Raw genomic sequence first — 18,192 nt, forward strand, 5'->3', positions numbered from 1 at the left:
TGCATTATGGTCCCACTGGGGACCAGGTCAGCAGTAGGCCCCGGGCGTGTGCCTGTCACCTGAGGTGGACTTTGCTCCGGTGAACCCCACCTCTGAAGCAAAAGGCTAAAATCAAGACTCCTGTTTAAGCAGGTAGCAGTGGAAATTGCAGCACATCTGGTGCAACACTACTACTCTGGAGAGTTGTAGCAAAAAGCATATTTCACCCTAGCACTGGGATTTTTTTCCATGGGAAAAAATGGCATTTTTTAGAGATGCGGCAGTTGTCTCTTGCTGAGGGGGGCTTGGTATCAAGGTGATGTTAATCTGGACGCTGAACCTTGACAGCTTGAGAGTTCTCATCGTTTCCCCAAGTTACATGGTATATACCCTTAGAGGTGATGGGATTTTGGCAGTAGTGTTTTCTACCCCAGGAAAAGTGAAAATTAATTAAAAGTTTACCTGAAGTTCTACTTTAGGCTTATTGGGACCTTCTCTTTAGGAGCAGTTCTTATTTTAGAGGAAATTCTGGAAGTGAATCTCTGCTTTTCCAGGTTTGTTTTTCTTTTCACTTTTTCACGAGTGGCTCTTGCTTCCCCCCATGCAGACGTAAGTATGATTTCCTCCCTGGGATATAAAAGAGGGTATAAGAAAACTGGCCGTGGGCAAGGGGAGTCACCCATGTGGGGAGGTCAAGGAGAAGCCGCCTGGAGAGGTGCATTTATTCTTGCGGTTATCAGCTGTGAAAACAAAAACATCAGTAGTTTTATTGACGTGGATACATGCAAGTGAATGCAACGAACACTGCACTGAAGGAGAGCTGTGGAGTGTCCCTCTCCTGTGCACACCTGGCAAAGCACTGGGAACTGCAGCCACGCTTTCATCCACAGGGTGCATAGGGATGGCATTTGGTTACCAGCTGTTTCTCCAAAAGAGAAAAAGGGGCTTGGGTTAGGGTCACAGTCCCACTGGCCCACCTCCTGGAGCAGCCAGCAGAGCCGAAGGGGTGGAGAAAGCCGGAGATGGTACGGCCTCTTCAAGGCCCATGGTGAATCTCATCTGCCATCTGTCGCCCCGCGGCTTGGCTTTGTTCAGCAGCAGAGGAGCTCCTCGGTCCTCACCGTGCTGAGCAATCGTTACCTCTCATCCTTGTCAGCTCGACAGAAACAAAGCACCGCTGGAGTGAACAGTTTTCATTCCCCACATATAATTAATTGCCAATTAAACTCGAGGAGCAGGGCCACCTATAAAATACCGTCCACTTATACTTGGAAACTGGTTGATGTAAATCCAACTCCCTTCACTCCCTAAACCTATCTACTCCTATGCCCACTGTGAAAAAATCCTAAATGCTTTTGCATTCTGGAGCATGTTTTCAATGACATGAGAGTTCATACAGTCCATGGTTTCAGTCTGAGGTTACAAAATTTTTTCACGAATTGCTGAATGGAGACCTTGGTATATGTGGAGTCCAGCATTTAATGACGAGGGCCAGGTTGTGTCTCTCTTGGATCTTTAGAGCGGTCAGCCCTTAGAAATTGATGGCTGCCCCTTCAAAGTGGAAGATTTTTGTACAAATTTCAGGTATATTTCCCAACCATCCTGCTGCTGCCAAGGACTTTACCTGGGCTTGCTTGTCCCTGGAAGATGCTTCTACAGAGATGGCTGGATGACTGGTTTCTAGATTGATTGTATAGCTAGAAGAAAATGTACTTCCGTGGTGGGCACGGCTAATGTGTCCCAGAAAGATTCCTTCTAGTGGAAGGATTGCCACTTCTGCTCGAACGGCAGGAGTCTGGGTTTGCCAGTTCGAAATCAGTTTTTAGCACAAGCCAAGGTAAGATAAAAATGAGCGGAAGTTATTTACATGCTCAACCCCCTGCATCCCCATCCGTCTGTCAAAAGTTAATAAACTTATCCCAAGATTAACTCCAAAAGGCTTCCCTTTCTATCTCTGCATTTAGTTGACAGACTGTAGATGCTTACCTAATCCATACAAACTACCCTGATGCTTCGCTAAGCCCTCTGCGGATCTTTAGTCTCTTGTGTGGCAGGAATGTCCTTTTTGAGCCCAGCTGGGCAATGTTCAACTCTGGGGACTTGTTCAAATAGTGAACCTGATTACCCGTATACTCGTGTAACTTGCTAATCATGCTCTATGCGGTCATAGAACTGGGGACTGTTGCCTGCAGCACATTACCTGCTTTTGTTTTGAGACTTAGGTAATGAGGGTAAGCATATAATTTGGGATGATAAAATCTTTGGAGTGCTGTCTTTGGGGGATGGCCTGACATTAAGAAAATGGTGCTTCTGTGTGGGGCTTGGGGTTTCTGAAATGAAAAATCACTGAATGCAGACTAAGGAAACCAGGCTGAGCCTGCTATGTGCATGGGTCAGGGGACAGCCTGAGGGGCACATCTGTAGTATATGCAAATTCTAGAGCACAAACCTAAGGCTGAGCTTCAGTCCAAGTTTGTGGATTGCTTATGTTACCAGCCTACATGCAGACAGCCCTGCAGTGAGATTTGGGGTCCTTTTGTAATCAGAGGTGGGATTTGTAGATAGCATGAGTTCAGGTTACTGGTATGGATAGTGTGAAAACCAGTTGCTTGAGGAAGAGGTATCCCAGTGGCAGTGATGGAGATGTATGGATCTCCAGCTCACTGCCTCATAGATGCAGACGAAAAGATGGCAAGGATGGCAGTACTGGGTCAGATCAAAGGTCCATTGAGCCTGATGGCTTCACTCTACCAGTGGCCAATGATAGATGCTTACAGAAGAGTAGAAAGACAGGGCAAATATGTAGAGATACTTCCTGTACTTCTCCTGACCTGCAATGAGCTGAAGGCGGTATCTTAAGCTTAGACATCCAAGAACCTTATGCAGGAGAAGAGGGCAGGACTTCAGGGAGGATGTAGCAGGGTCTGCTGCCATGCAACAGAACAAGCCAACCTGCACCAGAGAGGGTGGGACTCCATGAATCAGAAGACAATGCAAATGGTTGTAGGAGAGTTAAAACTTCTCAGGATGCCATAATCTAAATCCACTTCTGAAGAGATGCCTAAGTCTTTTAGGGTCTTCCCTAAACAGAAAAAAAAGGGTAGATTTGTTTTTGAATTCTGAACTAAAGTTGTTCGTCTTATAAACTATTTTCTGTTCTCTTTCCCCTGTGCCTTTCTTCCTTAGGCTGTAAGTATTTTGACTGAAGTTCTGGGGCGCCTGCACCAAAAGGGACAGCAGTCACCAGTGCTTGTCCAGGGACTGAGTGGTTCGGTGGCAGAGTCTGAGGATGCCAAACAGAGCATCCGCATGCCGAGAACATTCCTCAGAGCCTAACCAGGGACACTTTCTGGATTCTCTTTAGACCCAGGGAAGTTTAGGAACAGCCAGGTCCAGTGTTCAATAAAAAACTTGAGTTTTTGGCTAGGGAGAGCACTGGAGAAGGGTGGCTTGACAGAAAGCTTTGTGTTTCAGAAGCTGATCAGTATGTGTTTGAAAAAAACAAAATGCATGTTAAAAATGCAGAGAATTCAGCAGTATTTTAACTCTGTTCCAGTTAAGTAATTTCTAGATATTTTATGGCATGTGTGTGCTTTTTGACATAGAAATCGTTTTGCATTGATCTTTTTCATCACTATTGAGAAGCTTGAGCCTGATATATCCAGAAGTCATGCTTTCTTAAATGCAAATACATAAATTTTATTTTAAAAAGCTAATAATAAGAACAACTATTTCATTGCACCTACTTTTCTTCAAATGTGGAGCGAGCACACTCCATTTCGTAGACTGCATATGCTAGCTACCTAAGGGTTGTCAATTATGTTACGCTATAAAAGGCACAGCACTTAGGGGGCTGTCAGTCAAGTCTGTTGTGAGAGAGATTTCAAGAATCATTATTCCAACAGTATTTATCAAATATAAAAATAGAACAAATTTACATGACAACACCAAATACAGAGGTATCATATTTCATTTTATAGTGAAAGTGGTTTGGATTGAGCACAGAATTAGTAAAGGTGAATCAAAAGTAGCCGGAGATCTTTGCTTGTAAAGCAGTGCTTGCTGTTTTGTTCCTTCCTACAGCTTTTCTTCTCCATGAAAGAAGGTGTTACCCAGATCTTCACTGCACTTTGGATCACAGCCCCACATCTGTTTCGTCTTTTCTTCACAGTCCGAGGGTTGTTGGTTGGGGTTTTTTTTCCACAGCTTATGGGTATCATTGAGCACTGCAAGACATTTTGGGGAGCATTCTTTTCTGCAGGATTATGTTCCAGCTCTGCCATAATTTATGTGCTTGAGTAGCCCCCATTGAATTTACAAACAGTTCTCAGAAAGAAAGAGAACTTGTATGGATGTAATTTGGAGGCATCTGAAGATAGTTTTATTCCACATCGTTGCCAGAGTCAGCCCAAAGAGATCCAAATGCAGTGTCTGGGCCTATTTTTAGTTGGCAAGTGCTTTTAGACTATGTAATGTGTCTTTGTCATTTGTCTACCATACGCTTTGCCTCCATATGTTTATCACTGTTGCTATTGCTGATTCAGTATTTCAATAATAGAATCATTTGGAACTGTTCTTTAGACTAGGGTTTGCATCAGACTTTTTTGTCTCTATATAATTAGACTAATGTCATTACTGATCCTAGCAGCAACTTTGAGTCAGAGCTGACATTATATCCAGAAGCTGTGCCTATACTGCTAAATAAAAGAGGCCTAAGGACTGGCCTAGAGACGAAGTGACCATGATCAAGTCACATCAGCACTGATTAGGGCCGCCTTCCCCGTACAGTGGAGCTGCTTGGAACAGCCCAAAATAGAGCCAGAAATACAAATAATCTCCCCCATCCATAGACACAGAGCAGTAGTCGTTTTATCTCTTCATCACACGGAAGGAAATTTATTGCTATTCCCATTACTGAACCTGTTCAGATTTATAAACTTTCCATTATTGATTTTTCTAAGTACTGGAGACATACATATATTCAGAATAAATAGAAGAAAACAGTAGTTTTTCAAATTGTATATGCTTCCCAAGATTCATTTATAGATAGGGAGTAGACACTGTAAGTCCTGTCTACCTCACCAGATAACCAGAAAATACATCTCAGAATGTGCCCTCCTGGGACAATGCGAGGGATTTGCCAATGTACAGTTTATGGATGCTGCTGGAGGTTGTGAACTCCATCTGTATCTTTGTCAGACTGCAAGCTGCGTTTTGGTTTTAAGGCTGGTATGCACCTTCCTGTGGCCTCACGTCTTTCCTGCTGGATTAAAATTCATGCAGGGCGCATGATGGTCAATGACCAAGTGCTATCCCATAGAGTGCTGTGGTCCCAGACACTAAGTTACTCCTGCCGAGGAGACCAGGTTGTTGAGGATGTGGTCACCTTGGCCACAAACTAATCTGGCAGGAGACTGCATTCAGCTGCTGAAAGCTGGATGGGAGCTGAAAAGTTATAGAATAAAAGTGGTCCTCTCGGTGTCTTTGGAGCTTGGGAAATGGCAGATCCAGCACCTAACACTTTCCATGCTTCTTGGAGATGCTCTAGAGAGGACAAAGTGATTATTCAGAATTAATTTTTTTCTCCCCTCAAGATGAAAATTATGACCAAAATATCAGCCAATTCAGAGCTGAAAAGGAAGCTTTAACTTTCTTTTAACAGGCTTTGGACCAGTGTCTGAAGTAATGAAGCACAAGAAAGTATGACTTAAAAGATTTCAGGTTTTGAAACAGCCGTAGCAGCAGAATCTTCTGAATCATCAGGGCTTCCACAGAAAGTCTAAAGAAATACATACGATGCATCTTTCACAGAAGTAACAGGGAAAGAGAATGACAAATTGGATCTGGATTAAGAAAAAAACCCGACCAAGTACTGCTGTTACTTTCTGACCCTTATATTCAAATAATAAAGAAAATAATCTGCACTTTTCTGCTGTAGAATTCTTTACAGAAACAAGCAGTTCATGTGCCTGTATTGAACCTATGTCAAGGTGTGTGGGGTCTGGCTGAGACAGAGTTAATTTTCCCCATAGCAGCCCTCATAGTGCTGTGCTCTGCATTGGTAGCTAGAAAGGTGTTGATAACACACCAGTGTTTTGGCTGCTGCTGAGTAGTGCTTGCATAGCATCAAGGCTGTCTCTCCGACATCCCCCCTCACCAGTAGGCTGGGGGTGGGCAAGATCTTGGGAGGGGACATAGCCAGGACAGCTGACCCAAACTGACCAAAGGGATGTTCCATACCATATGACGTCTGCTCAGCAGTAAAAGCTAAGAGAAAGGAGGAGGGGGGGGGGCATTTGTTATTTATGACATTTGTCTTCCGGAGCAACCGCTACGCATACTGAAGCCCTGCTTCCTGGGAAGTGGCCGGACATCGCCTGCTGATGGGAAGTAGAGAATAAATCTTTTGTTTTCCTTTGCTTTTGCGTGCAACTTTTGCTTTTGCTTTATTAAACTGTCCTTATCTCGACCCACGAGCCTTTCATTGTATTTTCTCTCCCCTGTTCAGTTGAGGAGGGGGAGTGATAGAGTGGCTTTGGTGGGCACCTGATATCCAGCCAGGGTCAATCCACCACACAAGGCTATAAAGTGTCCAGCAAAACCAAGTATCTAACATAATACAGATGTTTTCCCCAAATGTTCTGAGAAAAGAACTGATCATTCTTTTTGGCTTCTCTCTTATTGCAGCAACTCGTAGCCTACGGTCTACCCTGTTGGTGCCAGTACCTGAAGACCCAGTCAGCATGACACCTGGAAAAGATCCCTTCCTATCGTTCTGCTGCACAAGTAGAAGAGCTTAGTCCACAATAATCCTGTGTGGGTACGGTTGGAGGGGGAGGTAAGCACAGGAAGCTTCTTTAGCATTCAAACATCAGTGCAAGAGCTAACCCGAATGCAGAAGTAGTAGTCTGCTCTCTGAGAGCTAGGCTGGCGCCTGGAAAATAGTTTTGCCTCCAGGCGTTATATGCTAGTCTGGAGAACCTGTCAGCCATTGACCACTTTGGGCCAAGTTCCAGCTGCAGGAAATAATCCTGAGGAGAAGATTAGGAAGCGCTATTGAACGCTTTCTCTTCTCAACCATCTGACCTGCAGGTAGAAGGGCAGTCTCTGTTTTGACATCTCTTGCTCTGCTGTATTCAACCATCAAAACAAGCACTTAAGAGGGCAAATGATGCAGTCTGGAGTTAACTTATGAAATAGCACGCATAATTAAGATTATTATAAGTATCAGTAGAAACTGCTTGAATCATCACCTCTTTATATGTGAGAATCTAATACTGCATGTCAGCCTAAATCTGAACATCTGCAGCAAGCACCAGTATTTCTCAGATTATGATAGTTCTGTTTCAAAATGGGAGACGAAAGAGGGGAGAGAAAGTTTGCAGATTTTGGGGGGAAAAAGAGAAGGAATCTCCAATTTCTATTAGTGTAGTCACAAGCTGACTGATTTACTTACTTATTGATGACACAAGTCGTGTCATTTATAATCTGCTGCCACAATCCAGCTGAACATGGTTGGCTGGCAGCAAATTATCCTGAACCTTGCGGAGGTAAGTAGCCTCCAGCTTATTTTAAAGGATGCCAGACATTTTGTCTCTTTGGCCAAGCCTTCTCAGTCATTTATAAAGTTGCATGGAAAGGTCAGTCTGTACTTAGATATACAATATGATTAAAACAGATCACATTAAATTATTTCAGTTTTCTTAAATAAAAGCAAAGCAAAATGAAAAAGCTTGTTAAATATCTCTTGGGAGAGGACTTCACTGTCCCCTGGGATGTGATTGCTAGTTTTCCACTCTTCTGGATACATTAAAAAAAGAGAATCAAACGGGAGTTTCATTAAGAGTTTCTGTTGGAATCTAGAGGTTCTGAGCAAATATGGAAAGAAATATACTTTTTTTTATGCAAGGAACCTTCAGGAAAAAAAATCTTTTTTAGAGTGGAATTGTCAGGGAAAATGTGATACTATTCAAAATAAAAAATTATGGTTTCAAGCACTAAAAATAAAAGGGAGAGGATTCAACTACATGTAACTCTTTTGTGGGATCAATAGGTTAGATATTTTTTCTCTTTGCCTCTCTTCTGTATTTCTGTGTGACTCTCCAATCAGCACTCTTTCCTCTACATTCCAATAAACCTAGCACTGAACCAGAAGTTGAAGGCAAGTCTAACCTACTTGTCCACAGTAGATGACATCATTTGGTATTTCGCTCTTTCATATACTTCAGGGACAGCTCCATACCTTACTGATCCTGCCTATACAGGCTTGACCTTACTGATCTGATTTGCCTGACTCTACAGAAGGTATGACACTGATCTTGTGGCTGCTGGATCAGATCCTGTCCAGATAGCTCTTATATGCTCATTTTCCTTTGATCTTCATTCTGCTAAAATAGGAGAATAAAAGATGACCATGAGTTTAGCAGTTCTGGGACCAGCAACCATTAAGAGCAGGACTTCAATCCCACTACAGGCAAATGTTGTTGCATGTGTGAGGACTAAACAGTAGAATGATTAAGAAAGGTTACTTTGGTTTTTAAAAGTGCTTTCCTGACAAACTGCCAGTGTTGTCGCTCTTCAGGGGAAAAATTTTGCTTTTAGATGCATTTGTTGTAAAAGGTCTGAAAATGCTCAAACAAATGAGTAACTTTACTCCTGTGAATAATATTTAGAGTTCTTCATGGTGAGGCATTTGGTTATTGTTCCTGCATTAGAAGTACTTTCTCTTGACATCTGAGTACAGCTAGCAGAGGTATTCCTTACACACCTGGATCTATCCTTTTCCCACCACTTTTCTTGATAGGGCTATTATTCTTGTCTTGATATGGACATTTTCCCTCCTATCTTGTCAAGGCTATTCCTTCATCTTGACCTGATAATGATATCTCTTACTCAAGCTGATAGAGCGTTTTAAGAAATACAGATGTGTACTTTACTTATAAATAAGAAACCTTTGTGGCAAGGTGTTTGTCTCAATGCCATTTCATCCAATGGACAATATGCTGAAGAACACGAAATCAAATGAGGAATTATTTGGTAAAGTACACTCAGGATAGTTCTCAGGTCACTTTTTAAACACTTTATTGGAGCCTGTAAACTGCTGGCCTTGTGATGAGGACCAGACTTGGAGAAACAAAATTTGGTTTGCCGCCTTCTGTTTTAAATTTTCTGCAAGTGATATGCAGTTTAATGGTTACTTTAAATTGTTTATTTAGGTTTATTGAAAGAGGTTTTTACACTCTGCCAGCATATGATAGTCAAGCACCTTCTAATTATTTTGAGAATGTTCGCAAACACACATTGGTCTTCAGATTTTTTTCTCAGATTAATGCAAATATTTGATGTACAAAATTGGAATTGTTTGAAATTCTTAAGAGAAAGCAAATTTTTGTCTTCTCATGTTCACGCTGAAAAGTAGATGATAAATATTTTGCTTCCTCCAGTAGTAGAATAAATCTGGCAAAATGGGTCAACATATCTGAGTGAGTCTTCTCTTTTCAAATATTAGAGGACAAATTCTCAAACCTTTGCAATATTCGGTAAATCTCTCAGTTAAGGTTTAGTTCTAGATGATGGTAGTGTATGTGTTTTAGCTGTTAGAATACATAGAACAGCTTGTCACTCACTGAGTAATGGCACTGCTGTTACTGGTAGTGAATATGATATTCAGAAAAATGTAAAATTTAGGAATCTTCAGATGTTAAGGTCAGTGAAGCAAATTAATGGAAATGTAGAGTGGAAGGTTATAACAAAATTGAACATAAATAGCACTGTATTTTTTGAACCTGAAGTGTCTGAATTTTGAACAGAAACTGAAGAACAGTTATCTCCTCTGGGAAAAACAGATACCGTCAATGAAGGCAGAGAATATTTGACTGAACGTATTTGCAAAAATGGAGGGATTCTGTTCTCTTGAAATTCATTTTAGAACTGAGCCAAGGCCAGGATTCTGCTGCCATATTTCTTTAAAGAGCTTCTTATCTGGTGAACAAAGCTGTTGCCATTAATGGCACACTATTCAATACCATTCTCCCCAAGAAGGGATTTCAAAACCAGGTCCTAAGCGTTTCCAGGACCAATTAATGGAATTTTTTCAGGCCAGGGACTTTCAGCTTGCGGTAGAAGATAGCAGCTCTGCCACACTGAGGGACCATCCTCAGGAGCCCTGGGGATCAGCCTTTCCCCCCATGACTGATGCCTGCCTGGCCAGCAGAGAGTCATCAGGTGCTTTGTCAGGGTGGTGAGCACACGAATGCTTAAATGTTAAGTCCTAGCTACCTTTTGTGGGTGCTGGCCAATAAATAGTTGATTTACACTTTGAATTTACGTATGTGCAGCTTGCAGCCTCTGTGAACCCTACTAAAGGTGTCTGAGCACGCTGACCCAAAAGAGGAGCTGTAAAAGGGAGTGGGCAGGGAAGTATCTTCTTTCTACTTAAAAATATGCTCATTACACCAACAAATGTAGTGTTCATTTATGCTAACACAAGAAAGATCATATCCATAAATCAAAGACAAGAATAAAAAGAGTAATTAATATTCTCTCTTTTGTACCTATTCTGTGCTTGCTTTATAATTTGTAGCAGATGGAAGCCAAATGTTTTCAAAGAATCAAAACCAATTTTATAAGAAGATGGTTCATCTTCTCTAAATAACTTCTCCTTAGACTGCCAGTTATACTTATGATTTTAATCTATAAAAACATTAGTGTTGGAATATGATAATATTTTGAGTAGCTCCAAGTGAATCCACATTCTTGAACCTTCCTCCATATTTCATGTCTGAAGATTCTTCCTTTTAATACCACTATCTCATTGTTTTACTTGTCTTTGGAAAAATCTAGAAATCTTTGTGCCACAGCAATATTCTCACTCTCTGCTAACAAGCTGTTATGGTCCTATTTGTGGTAGATTTTCTTGATTTAGATCAAAATCTGTTTTTAAAATTTATTTTATTGCAATGGCATATATAGTACATTATGAGTTATTCTAACACAAACCAATAAAGATGTCTGTCTTTTTTCTTAGTTAAGATTTAAAGAATTTCTAAGTCAACATTTAAAGAAATGAAGGTGAAGATATGGAAATATAAAAAACAGAACTGAGTGAAGTAGAACAGAGAAGGACATTGACAAAACAGGCTTTCTCTCAAGTGACAATTGCAAATATGCATTTAGGAGTAAAAATAAACAGATGATGATGGTGGGACAGAAGCCTATGGCAGAAAGGAAGCTATAGTGTGTGTCCAAAACACCTAAATAAACAAGACTGAGAATAAAAGCTCTTATTCATAAATACACTGAAACAATTTCTTAAATACGTCCTTAGGTTGCTTAACCAGACCTTCAAAGCATCTAATATCAAAAGTACAAAATACAGGTGAATTATATTTAATTAAAAAATGCAATCCAATGTTTCAAGTGGCAAGATTATCTTAAAATTTCCAACAATGATCTATTCTGATCTTTCCTCAAGTAAATATCTAGAAAAACTTCTGAAGAAAACCCAGGAGAATAAGTATATTCAGAGAGTGAATTTGTTGAATAACTCAATTTGTTGAATTGCCAAGTAGGCTACCTCTTAGAGGCTGCAGAGTAACCATTCTTTCTTGGAAAGCATCTAATATGTTACTATTGCTGGGAGCAGTCCTGGTATGTCAGTGCCATTGTAACAAAGGTAGCTCCTGCCTCTTAAAAATAAATGAGAAGAAAGTCAGACAAGTTGAATGAACGTATCTATAGACAGAAGACTGTTGTTTGAGAAGTTTTTATACATGTCAGCCCTGAAGGAAAAGTTCACAAACTAATCTGTTATGATGATACCAGGAATTTCATTGGGAATTTTTCTAAAAGTTGAGTATACAGTTTTTGAATGGTTACCATAATGGAGGAATGGTTTATAGCAAGTGTTTCTGAAGCAAACAAATGCTTTCTCTTACTTTGGTAACAGAGAAGAATGGCTAGTGTTTGTGTAATTCCGTGTCAGAAGTACAAAAAGTGTGCAAAGCTAGGAAGTAGGTAATGCTACTGCTAAGCTGTGCAGGAAGGCACATCATGTGTACTTTGCACTTCACATTTTATGATGCCAAAAGTTAAATGCATAATATAAAATTTGCAGAAGCTGAACTATATGATAATTATGATAATTGGGGATATTTCCCTCCAGGGAGTGAGCTCTAATATTTAAGGAGTGACTTGATGTTAAAATAAAAATCTCCCTATGCATTGATTAATTAAATAAAAGGAATCCAGGAGTTTTTTTGCACAGTAGTAAGGCACATCATTTGTACTTTCTATGGGCCACAGTATATATTTATTAACAACCATATCTGTGTTTACTGGAAGTTCAGACTGCAGCAGGACATACCCTCTCATTTGAAAATTACAACTATGAAAATGAACACCTAAGTGGGAAGATGTATAATCCTTTTCATTTTCATATTGCCTATAACAGCAGCAATCCCATGCTCTGTGGTGCTTCCATTTGCATTTCTGGTAGCCACCAAAAGCAATATTTACCTCACTTTCATCAACAAATGTAACTCAGGCTAACAGCAGCACACGCGGATGAGGTATTGCTCTCCAGAGGCATGTCAGAGAGTGCCCTGGAGTTCTGAGGGCGAGTGAAGTGGTCTGGCTCATCATCCACCCTCTCAGTGTCTACAGACCTTTGGGGAACAACATCTCACATCTGGTCGTGAATTTCTGCAGAGGCCGAGTATGTCTTCAGTTGGCAGGCGCTTAGGCTACGTTTGATGGGAGGCAAAGCATCCTGGGGCCCTGTTCTGGCACTGAGGCCAACTGCCACAAATTTGCTTGCAACTATATTAATAAAGCTCTTACCCTTCAGCAAAGGGCAGCCACATCCAAACCACCTGCTGGAAGTGGTGCCAGGGCTGTACTAATTCTTGAACTATGCTTGGCGAAGTCCTATTTGGCACAGACCAAAGCTGTGCCTGGAACTATTCTAACAGTGTAATTTTACAGTACAGCTGATGGATTTCCCCTGCCTAGGAATTTTCCCTGACACTGTTTAATTTATTGCTATATAGCCCTAGAGACTGGCTCAATAACAGAATCCCAAGAATCACTTACATCACTGAAGCCAGTAGCAGCTTCTGGAACAGCGTAGCAGGTCTCGGATGAACCCTTCTGTCAGGACTGCATGCAGTGTAGCAAGGCACCGTGGCATAAGCTGACATTGCTTCAGCCCCAAGATGCAGCCGAGGTTGCCTGCTGCTCTGCTAGAGGATGGGTACTGGCAGAACCAAACCCACCAAGTCTGGTCCTGTGGTCTGCATGGCAAAGAGCGGTGCTTCCTTCTTTAGTTCCCTCAGGCACTCTCCTTTCTTCTCCATCCCAGTCCAGACCTTCCTTGCCTTCTGCTTGCTTCTTTCCTGCCCTTTGCTGAAGTAGACGTAGGCCAAAGAGTGTGATCTTCTATGCCCTGGCTTCAGGCATATTTAGGAGAAAACCTCTACTGACTTTAAGATTCCCTTTCATGATGACACTGAGGTGGCTGTGCACAGGTACTGCCTCTGCTGGGAGATGTTCTCATGCTGCAGGCTGGGTGGCCTGGGCTTAGAAGGGGATGACTGTCTCCCTTGATGTGCAGAGGTGGTTAATGCTAGGTGAGGTGAAATTAGCCCTGCTCTGTGGGGAGCTGGGTGGCAGCACACACTTCCAGAGCTCATCCTATTCAGACAAGATCTGAGTTATTTTCTCAGGATACAGCTACTAGACGCTTTGGCTCTTGGGCTCAATCCTTTCATTGGTATATTTAAGTAGAATACTATAGATTTAGAATTAGATGAATTACGCTGTTTCTCCTCAGGAACTGATGGTGTTTTGATCAGTGCTGAGCCACCTTAGGTAGCAGGTCAGAGTGGTTTCCTCATGACCTTTGGACTGAGGACATTGCTAGAGTTTTTAGGTTCTGGATGTATTCAGTGATGTTTAGAGTTAAAAAGGGGCTTTTTCAGAGCCTTGTTGCCAGGCCTGGTAGAGCAACTACCTTCTGAAATCTGTAAGGACAGACTTAAACAAAAAAAGCCTGGATAAACCAATCGGTACAGGGAACGCTTTCCAAACCCGGGGAAACTCCTCTGAAATTCACCCCCTGCCAGACTCCTCCTTTTTAAAGAAGAGACACAAGTCCCTCTGCTTCTTTCTATTGATGCAGTGTGACACGAGGCAAGCAGTTTAAAGGCTGAGTCAGTGGATCCAATGTTCATAGACTGACAGTGAAAAAGAAGACCCAAGTGTTTTTATTCTGAAATCATGTTCTTAACTGACTCATCGAAGTTATTTTCATTATATTAGGTTAGAGGAATATGATGATGGCATAGTGATAAAGCCTGTTTCTCCTAGGCAGCCTACCTGTGATATTTGTTTGTTGTCTGTGTAAGTACATTCTATTAATGGCATATATTTTTACTATGTAGATGATGCAATGTTAGAAGCCACTTTCCAGACAGTTTATTCTGAGATTGTATGCCATAACATTGCTTACACTGATAAGAATATTGCTTGAGCTTACAGTGGCAGAGAGATAGCTATCTCAACAGGATAGTAAAACAGCTGATTACTTCCTGAAGCACCTCTTTAAATCAGGAATCCTCCCAATAAAATGCCTTTTAAAAATCCTTTTAATATTAGAGCATACAACAGTTAATCACCTTCAAAAACTGTAGGTATGGCGGTAAAAGGAGGAAAATGTCCTTCCTCTTTCCACTGGTACTTCATCCTTGTTTGAGTTTAAAATGCAGCTGTGGTTTAGTATTTTTAAATGCCTTCATTTAATAATGAATTCAAAGAGAATTTTTTGCAAAATTGAGAAGAAAACAAGGATGCTGAAAGCCTCCTCTCGGTCTAGACTGCAGTTTTTTGTGTACGGAGGCAAAATGTTTGATGTCATTCCTGAATAATGTTGAACAATGTTTTATCCATCAGAGTTATGCAAATACAAGCAAAGGGCAACTCCATATTTCAGTGACCTGACTGGTCCCTTTGTTGGATGGCCAGCTCCACTTAGCTGCAGATGGTCATATGATATAAAAGTACAAGGCATCACAAAAAGAGGTGCTGTAAGCTCTGGAAACTATTTTTTGCAGTCTGTGCTCATATTTGCTACTGCACTTGATCTTGTCCTCACTAGAAAAGTTCCAAAAGTTTACATCAATTAATTTTATTTCATCTACATAAACTAGAGAAAAGTCCCTGAGGCTGACACTTTGAATCCAGTTCAAACTTGTTTAGATTAACTTCTCTTAATTAGCGACCTAAGTGAAAACAAAGCAAGGGTAAAATCACTTCCTGTGCACCACTGATGGATGTGTCTTCAGTGAAGAGTTAACATGAATTATCCGTGCTTGAATTACTCTGTTTGTATTAGCTCTGTTTGCATGAAAGCAACCACACTGTGAAATAACACTTGAGTTTGTTTTGTCCACGCTATGCTTGTATGTAATACTAAGAGTTGTGGATGGGCATCCTATGGATTTCTTTACTGGAGCAAGCTGCAAAACAAAACAAAACAAAACAAAACATCCCCAGTTCATTGCTTATAAGAAAAGGCTGACCTCTTTAGATGAGCAGAAGGCACTGAAGGACTGTATATCCTTGAAGTTTTCCCATGGAGCAAACATATGTCCCTGCTACAGGGAGATCAGTTGTTAGACTGCATCCATTAGTGGGCCAGCCAGTTAGCACTACCAGCTCCACCACGCTGAAGTTAGGATCCGATGTATGAGTTAAACTTGGGCAACATTTAAGCTAAAGTTAGCTTTGCAGAGATGCTCCTGCATTTGGGATTTGCACTCCTGCACAATAAGATGCAGATCTTCTAGTATAGCAAGACTCCTTGTATTGCTCAGACCTGCTTAGTGACAATAATATGTCAGATTCGGGATGAGCTCGCCTGGGTGCACTGTGTCTGTGCATGCTTTTGAGGTCGAGTGTCCGCTCAAAGTGGCAGTCTGCATATTTTCCTGAGCCTTGTTCTATGATACAACCCGTTCTACCTATCCTCTGACATATGTGTAAAACTTAGCAATTACATTAAAGACACATTTTCCCTCCCCCAGAGTTAAAAAAAACAGGAAAGAAGGTAACAGTCGGCAGGACAGGTTAGTAAGCGTGGCAGTTCATTATTGAAGGAAACTGAAGATACTAGCCAGCCTTTCCAAATAGGAATCTATGTTTGGGAATCTAAATACATATTTGCTCACTTAAATGAATGGCCTGAGTTTTGGAGGTGGTGAGTTGATGCAAACTCTGAATGTTTTTCATCCTCAAAAATCTGGCCAATTGCTTTCACGTCTCTATGTGGAATGTAGTCACCCAAGTTTGACAGTTTTGGCTCTAAGGTTTAGCTTGACTGAAAACAAACTGGCTTCAAAACTGTAGGGGAGGTTAGCAGCAGCTGCTCAAACCTATGTATCCAAGAAAGTAAATCTTAAAATGTCAAATGGATTTCTTCTCATGAAGTCAACCAGCAATAAACAGGAACAGAGACATACCTGGAAAGGTAAAACCACACCTCAGTCTTCTGCTTTTTGCTCAGATGATGTTTCTGAGCAACCCTGCCCTCGGTCAGGGGCTCAGGTGGACTGCCATACAGGAACCTGAGGCTAGTCATGTTCGTAACAACATCTATGATTTAGATATTGCTCTCTTTGGTTCTCAGTGGAGGAGCTGTGAGCTGGCACAATGATAACCTCTATATCATCCCTCTTCAAAATAAATGAATAATCCTGCAGGAAACAAGAGCTGCCCAGGCTGTGGAAGACTGGTAGAGAACTGCTGTAAGATGTTTGCAATGCTTTGTGCATCTGTGGATAAAGTGAAGTTCAAGGTAGAAAGATAAAGGAAACTCAAAAGCTGAGAGCAGAATTAGTGAACCTTTTGGATGTAAGTATTTGAAATTCTAGCATAAAATTATCTTTCAGTAATGGAAAAAATAGAAATTAATATTGGAATGATTCTGCATTCAAGAAGTGCAAATCTGTCTTCAAGTTCATTTAGCAAAGTGACATTTAAATTACTATGAAGAATTGTGTGCGCTATATGTTATTTGTAATTTCATAAAACGGTGTGATGAGATTGTCCTGGATCAGCATGTGATTAAACTGATTATATAGCTTATATACATGGTATGTTTCTTATTCAGTCACAATCAAAATACAATCTACTTTTATTAATATAATAATTTAGATGTCATAAATGAAATCTCAGTTAAATATTTTTTAATTTCTATTCACAGCCTTTTATTCTCTATTAACAAACTCATTCCTCTCACCTAAAAAAAGATTCTACTTTTCCCATCACCACGATGGCTGACATCTGCTAGGATGACCCCTTGCCCCTAGCAGCAAAGCACTGCTATGTAGAAATGGACGACAGACAGATGCTCTTCTCCTGATTCCAAAGAACTTTAAAAATATGGATGGGTGCAGAAGAGGGCACCAAATACTAACCGTCAAAGCAGACACTGTTTTTCTCTCCTTAACACCCATGCTGAGTATTTTTCTTTTCCTCACTCCCAACCCCTGTGTATGCATATGTGCCTTAATACTCAAGTCTTATTATTTTATTTTGAGTCCAGGAATACTTACATCCAATTTCCTTCAGGCCTGTTGATCTTCCTTTTCTGCTGTGAAAATAAGGGCGTGAGCAGCAGACAGCGAAAGAATATGCTACAGTAACCCACGCTGGCATTCTGTGTCTCTCCTGACTGGCATCTTTAAGGGCAGGCAGCAGAGGTTAAAGTCGCTGAGCCCAGAAGCCCACATTTCAGTTCCTGCTACACTTGCTGACCCCACCCTGGGTGTTACACAAAGAGGACTTTTAATGTAGTGTGAAGACTACGTGGTTAAAATTACCTCAGGAAATTCCAAAATTAAGATTTCTGGTGTGATATGTTAATGGGACTATATTGCACAACTAGCGCCTTCTGCGATTTTTATTGCTTTTATAGTTACAGCTTATTATCTGTCACACGTGCAGTCTGACCCAGTTCTTCAAAGTCAACTGAAGTCAAAATAGTCAAGGTTTCATCACAGCAACCCAGGGATAACTGAAGAACTACACACTGATGATAAGGTGCAGGGGCAGGGCAGAAGACAGAAATGACGACTTTACCCGGTCATGGGATCCCTGTTGTCCCTGGACCACAGAATCAGACTCCTCCATCATTGTTCTCTTTTCCTGGCCCTG

This window comes from Gymnogyps californianus, chromosome 1 (assembly GCF_018139145.2).
Source record: "Gymnogyps californianus isolate 813 chromosome 1, ASM1813914v2, whole genome shotgun sequence".
Classification (NCBI taxonomy): Eukaryota; Metazoa; Chordata; class Aves; order Accipitriformes; family Cathartidae; genus Gymnogyps; species Gymnogyps californianus.